Here is a 6,629-nt window from a genome sequence, read left to right as displayed (position 1 = left end):
AAAAACATCAAAATGTGTTTAAAAAACAAGTGAATACTTTTCTATTATGGGCTGTTAGTGCCAGGCAGTCACAGTATATAGTGAGTGTCCCACTATATATAATACGCTCATCAATGAGGCACTATTTAATTTCACATAACATCCCAATCACTACAGTTTTTCAGAAAGATATATCAAGCCAGGTAAAAAACTGAAGGTCAGTATCTCATTAGACATAAAATACATAAAATGAACACAACATGTTGGCTTTGGACAAAGTTTTATGTATAATACTGTATGAATAATACAGAGAAAAAATAACATAGGTTATAGTGGGCTACAAGTAATATTGAATGATCATTAAAGCTTGTAGTCTATTTATAATGTGAAACGCGACAGTAAGTAACTAAAATCATCCTTATTGATACAGCCAAACTTAATTCTTAAGAGTGTTCTTTTAACACCTCATTATGGTAACATCGTCAGACTATTCACTTTTCAGAGACTAAATCAAGTATGAATAATCTACATTTGTATTTATTTAATACAATTTTATTCAAATCAGCATGCATTTATACAATCAAACATGCATGTTAACATAAGAAAACTTTAAACAATTGACTTTTATTTTGCATGTCAATCAGCATTAAAGGTTTGATATATATTGTCATACTTCATTTCCTCTAAATTAGATGATCTTAGTTCTTGTCTGTCTCAGCAATTGTGTCCTTGGACAAGACACTTCACCCTCCTTGCCTGCTGATGGTGGTCAGAGGGCTTGGTGGTGCCTGTGTATCCCAGGGCAGCTGTGGCTACAGTGTAGTCTATCACTGTCAGTGTGTGAATGTGTGTATGAATGGGTGAATGACTGATTGTAGTGTAAAGCACTTTAGGATTTCTGGGGACCTGATAAAGCACTATACAAGTACAGGCCATTTACCATTTAGTTGTTTATAAAGGAAGTGCTACCTCAGAAATGAGAAGCTATTCTGATACTTGTTAAAACCACAAGTTTTTCCATTCTCTGTGTGTTTGCTTCCTGCTAAGTATCATAGCAGTCGGTTTATTTTAGGTGTTTAGAAGAACAGAACGTTTTATTGATGCACAAAAGTTAGGAAATGTCGCAGTGGGGTTTTTAACGTTAGCAAATGTAGAAACTGAGAACTTCATAAATGCATTTACACTGCCTTTCAAAAGTGTTCATTCCTACTGAACATTTTGTCACATTACAACCACAAACATGTATTTTTTTGGATTTGATGTGATTATCCAACTCAAACAGTGAATAACTGTGAAGCAAAAGAAAAATTATGTATTGTATTTAAAATTATTTACAATTGAAACTCTAAAATGTATTATGTATGTACAGTATTTACTACTCTTAATTCTGGTGACCTGAAATAGGATCCAGTACCACTAACTGCCTTCAGATGTCACCTAATAAATGTTTAAAGCAGCTTCTGGCTATAAACCAACATCCCAACCCTGAAACGCAACATCCAAAAATGGAAGTAAGGGACAACTTGTAACCTACCAAGACATAAACTGACAGGCTGCGCAGGAGAGCAGAAGCTAAAGAAAAAACCAAGAGGGCCATGCTAACTCTGAGGAGCTGCAGAGATCCACAGCTTAAGTTGAAGATTATATTAAAATAGCTGTTCCTTGATTTACAAAATTTAAGACTCTGAGACAGATGTTATCTTCTGCAATCTAATCCAGGCACACATTTGTTGCATCCTTGCTTGCAGTTGACACACACAGAAGGACAAAGACATGATAGTAATCAGAAACGACACCCAAAGGTCACAGGGTTAATATTTTTGGATTGCAGATCAGTGAGTGAAATGTGCTTCTCTTTAAACATGGTGAGTTGTGCACTTTTCAAAGCACACATTATTTGTGTTCTCATTCTAGCTAGGGCTAAGAAGTCAAAAGTTGAGTAGCATGTTTTGCAACAGAAGAGTGATGGAAATTCCTTGGTAATCATATTATTTAGATGACAGTTTGTAAAGAAACCCAGAATTGAATCCTCTCTGACACTGATACTGTTCAGGTTTTGTTTGGTTTTCTCAGATTCAGTATTCTTTAGTTGTTTTTCTAATCTCATAGATGAACCTTAGGTAAAAAAAAAATGTTCGTATTATAGTTTTATATAAACAGTCGAATGCTTTTGTTATGAGCTTGTCAATTGGATTTTATAATATATGACTAAGTTAAACCATAAAACATCACCACCTGTCACTGGTCAAAAATGTGAGTAATGTGAATATCTAAAGCTTATGGGAAACGGGGGTCTGAGATTCCCTTATTTTTGAGCATTTGTTGTCATTTTCTTATGACTCCAGTGCAAGTAGATTTCTAATTATCTATGGATCCCCTCCAGTCCATTTACTTTGATTAAATTTCAAAAACATTACCTTGTAATTTGATTGAGAGTGATAGCATTTGTTCCATGGCTACCTTTTAAGCATCTGCAGATTATACAGGTGAAGGATATGGCAGTCGATCAAGTGTGGAGAGATGTTTTTCCTAAAACAGTATCCTCATCTGATACATTTAAACCTGAGTCTTCAAACATTTTTCAAATTACTGCTGTGAAACAACTCAAGAATTAGAATATCATAGAAAAGGCCATTTATTTCAGCACATCAATTCAAAGAGTAAAACTCATACAGCTTAATTAAAACACAGTGTGATAGAGTTCAAGCATGATGACAATGCCTTACATCTATAAAAACCCAACATATAGTTTCTCAGAAAATTTAATATTATGTACCCCCAATAAAATAGAAACTTATGTGTATATACTGCAGGCACTCTATACTCAGCTGTGGCTTCGTTTATGTGATTTACTGAAGCAATGCAGCATGGCATAGAGGCAGTCAGCCTGTGGCACTGTTGAGGTGTTAAGGAAACCCATGTTCTATTAGTGGCCCTCAGCTCATAATTGTGTATTGTGCAATTTTGTCTATCTCCTTGAACTCTTGAGTAGAATATTTTGAAAAAAAAGGGTGATGGGAAGTCCTTGGTAATCATCTTACTTAGAAGATGGGATTTTTTATTAGTGCCATGCATGTTTCGTCCATCATTTATATTTGATTATGAATATATTATTTCATATTTAGGTAAATACTTTAATATTTAGGGCTGCACGGTGGCACAGTTGGTAGCGCTGTTGCCTTGCAGCAAGAAGATCTTGGGTTTGATTCCCAGCCGGGGGAGTTTGCATGTTCTCCCCGTGCATGTGTGGGTTCTCACCAGGTACCCCGGCTTCCTCCCACAGTCCAAAGACATGAGTGATGCAATATTTCTGTTTGAGAACCAAGGATTATCTGAAATGAAGTTAGTCTTGGAACCAACTTAGGCAATAATTGGTATACCTTCAAGTAACCATTTACAATGCAAGATCAGATAAAACATTATTTTAATAAAATAATATTTTAAATAAGGATTTGCTGAATAAAATCAACCTTTTGGATGACCAATTCTCAACGGTGTTTAATTAGCTGCCTTTATTTCTTAAAATAATGTTTAAAGAAATATTATTCTGAATAAGACCCAAATCTTTCTGGATACATGGGTCTTAATGGTGTTTACTTAGTTATCAAGTTTAGTAAAATAATATTTAGGGAAATATTATTTCCTAGATTGAAAACTAACAACCTTTTTGAGTAAATGATCTTTAGCTTACTCAAAGTAGGCAAGCACATGTTCTTAACTGTTAGCGGTTGGGGCTAACAAAAGAAACTTGTAGCTTATCATCAGAATCAAACACATACCTTTAAAATACCACTAATAAAAGGGTTAAAATGCATAAGCATGGATGTCGCGTTATGGCCAAGCTTCTGTGTTTGAAAATCACCCTTTAAATAAAGTTTGTCTTAACTTTAAAAACACAAACACAGAACACATAAACTGAGCAGATGTGCTTAACAGCTAATCTGCTAGCACTAAGATGGCTGAGTTTTCAACACAAACAAAACCAAACATCATAAAATGAAAAATGTTTAGACTATTTCATTCTAAGCTAAACTCTCCGCCCAAACACTACCTCTTAGGTGAACCATGCTGAGGAAAAGTTGTCCGCAGCAGCAAAGTTGAGGAAAGCATCCATAGTGAACAAAGGGTTAGTTTGCAGCTAACCTCCGCCGCTGCGGGGTAGGGCAGCTCCTTCTGCTGGGCTGGCTGAACTGCACGTTACTGCTGTAGCCACGGTGATGTTGTCCTTCCTTCAGACTGGGAAAAACTGCTCCACTTGGCATTGTAGAGATAGGGTCTTTGCAGGGAAGTCTCTGGAACACAGTTTGCTTCTGTAGACCTCAGAGAGAAAAGTCAAGCCACGCTTGTACCCCGTTCATGGATGAATGATTACCGGATACATAAACAGCAATTCATTCCTACTTAACTTAGTGCATATGATCGTGTTATCGTATGACACTCTTGGATCCAGTTTGAAGAGTTATGTCTTTTTGCCAGGAAAGAGACCTTAGCGCGCTGTGTCCCTTCATCCAGTTCCACTGGGGACCTATGTGGAAGAGGTCAGTCTGTTTCAAAAGCGCGGTTTTTATTCAAACAGTGACGTCACTGGAAGTCCGCTGTTACTCCTGTTCCTGGCTGTGCTGGAAGTAGGTTAATGCAATTTATTTCGAAAGTTCCATAAAAGTCCTTACTGACCTTTAATGTTTCAACCCATGGCTGGGGCCCCAACATATGCAAGACCATACATGAAAATTTCCCTGGGTCTGATTTTAAAATTTTTATTTGAGCTTTTCAGTTTCATATACAGGCACAAAAGGCAGGTATTGTTGATACATCTCTACTCTTGGTTGGGAAAGAGCATACACCAAGCGTTTGTGCATATATCAATTTTGTACAGGAAGTCCTGGGGGGTTGGGGACCGTCTAGATCATTCTTTATTGATAACTGTCTCAGGCTGGCATGATCACTAGATGGCAATATGGCCAAGTTCTAAATTCAACAATCACTGTAGCAGCTGAAACAAAAACATGTTCATGCAGACAATAAGTACCCTACTGAAAAGTAACATCAACAGTTTACATATTAAGTTGGTCTTCTCCTCTATCATTAGGGGTGCTGCAACAAGAAGTATCAGTTCACTGTCACTTAATTTCGGTGATTGGTCGAAGTTGATAAAAAACAGTCCAGGGGAGCTCTGAGTTGATGTCTTTTGGAGTAAGCAAATTTTTCGAATGAAAGAAAAAGGTGTGAATACACATGTCTGATCTGACATATACCTTATAGAACCTTTTTTTATTACAGGAAGAAAATATGTCATGGAGCATTTATTATGTGGCACGGTAAAATATTTAATACAATTTCTATCATAGCACATACAAAGTTAAAGAAATACGTAAATGTCAAGGCTGCCAAAGTGTTAAAGGGATTGTTTCTTTTCATCATCACATGACCTGCAGTTTGCAACAGAAGAATCCCACAACAGATCAAACACTGATATATTTTAGGCAGACAAGCAAGTAAAGGGGGCAAGAAATACAAAAGGTTTTAGCCATCCAACATTCAAACAAAGGGCGTTACTCTGACATTTTAGGCATTGTGGTTAGCACCTTAACCTTCCAGCTTGCAAGCAGCTCGAGTCTCTTGAACATCTGAGTACGCAACCTCAGTACTGACTGAAAGAAGTAAAATTAGACACATCAGTGCAGCAAACCTATCCACATAACAAAGCTCACACTTATACATGCATACATTCTATAACTGTAACCTTTTACCTTCTCTAAGAGTTGTAGGGCTCCTTTTCTTATTGAAACATTTAATAAACGAAAAGAAGGCCAAAGAGAGAAGCAGAACCCAGATCACATGTATTGTCAAAGCCACGGTTTGGACACTTGTGTCTAGAAAACATTAAGGTGAGAAATTATTATTGTTATATGTTCTTTTATAGGCATGAGCAAAACCACATCCCAGACAAATTAATTTATTAGCAAACAGCACTCTGGAGATAAGGAACAATAGAACTTAGTAACAATAAAATAAAAGAAGAAACACATTACCTTCACAGCTTGTAAGGTTGATAACAGTCTGTTTACTGCTGACCTTGTTCTGAACCTTACAATGCAAGTTTCCTGTCAGCTGACCATTCAAGCTAATAGTGACACTTTTATTCTTTGCCAGCTTTAGTCTGTATTAATGGGTTATTTTCTAAAGAAAAAGAAAACTCTGTGTTGTCTCCCTCTGCTGAACAGTTGACTGTCCTGTTTTCTGGTGACAAACATGTCTGAAACATGGCAGGGTCTGATACTGGAACTGAAAGACAAACTCAAAGTCACATTGACACATATGCAGTACCAACCAGGTCTGTCACCTTTCTTTGTTTTCTATTTATTAAAAACAAAACATTTTTTTAACATTAACATTCTGTGTCTTGGATTTAATTGTAAAACACATTCATTTTTTAAAATGCATTTATATACCTTTAAAGATAAACTAAATTACATACATAGCACAAAATAATAAATTTGTTCCTACCTAAAATCTGTAGAATGATGATCATTGTCCTAATTTTAATACCAGCATTATCATATGCTTCTAGCCGATAATCTCCAGAGTCAGTCTTCATGGTGTTGTCAAACATAAATATTCCATTAATGAAGAATTTGCAGGTTGTATTG

At 36.2% G+C, this 6,629-nt stretch overlaps 1 long non-coding RNA gene across 1 annotated transcript; it reads right to left on the bottom strand.

Moving 5' to 3' along the window:
- Positions 1-5,338: 5,338 nt before the first annotated feature.
- LOC124875880 lies at positions 5,339-6,104 on the bottom strand. The gene is made up of 3 exons (XR_007040159.1): positions 6,012-6,104; positions 5,730-5,852; positions 5,339-5,630 (listed from the first exon to the last, which is right to left on the bottom strand). It is a non-coding gene; the product is annotated as an uncharacterized LOC124875880 (long non-coding RNA).
- Between the last annotated feature and the right edge of the window lie 525 nt (positions 6,105-6,629).

Source organism: Girardinichthys multiradiatus, chromosome 11 (assembly GCF_021462225.1).
Source record: "Girardinichthys multiradiatus isolate DD_20200921_A chromosome 11, DD_fGirMul_XY1, whole genome shotgun sequence".
Lineage (NCBI taxonomy): Eukaryota > Metazoa > Chordata > Actinopteri > Cyprinodontiformes > Goodeidae > Girardinichthys > Girardinichthys multiradiatus.
The sequence above is the reverse complement of the archived record's forward strand: the minus strand, read 5'-3'. Positions and strand labels throughout refer to the sequence as shown.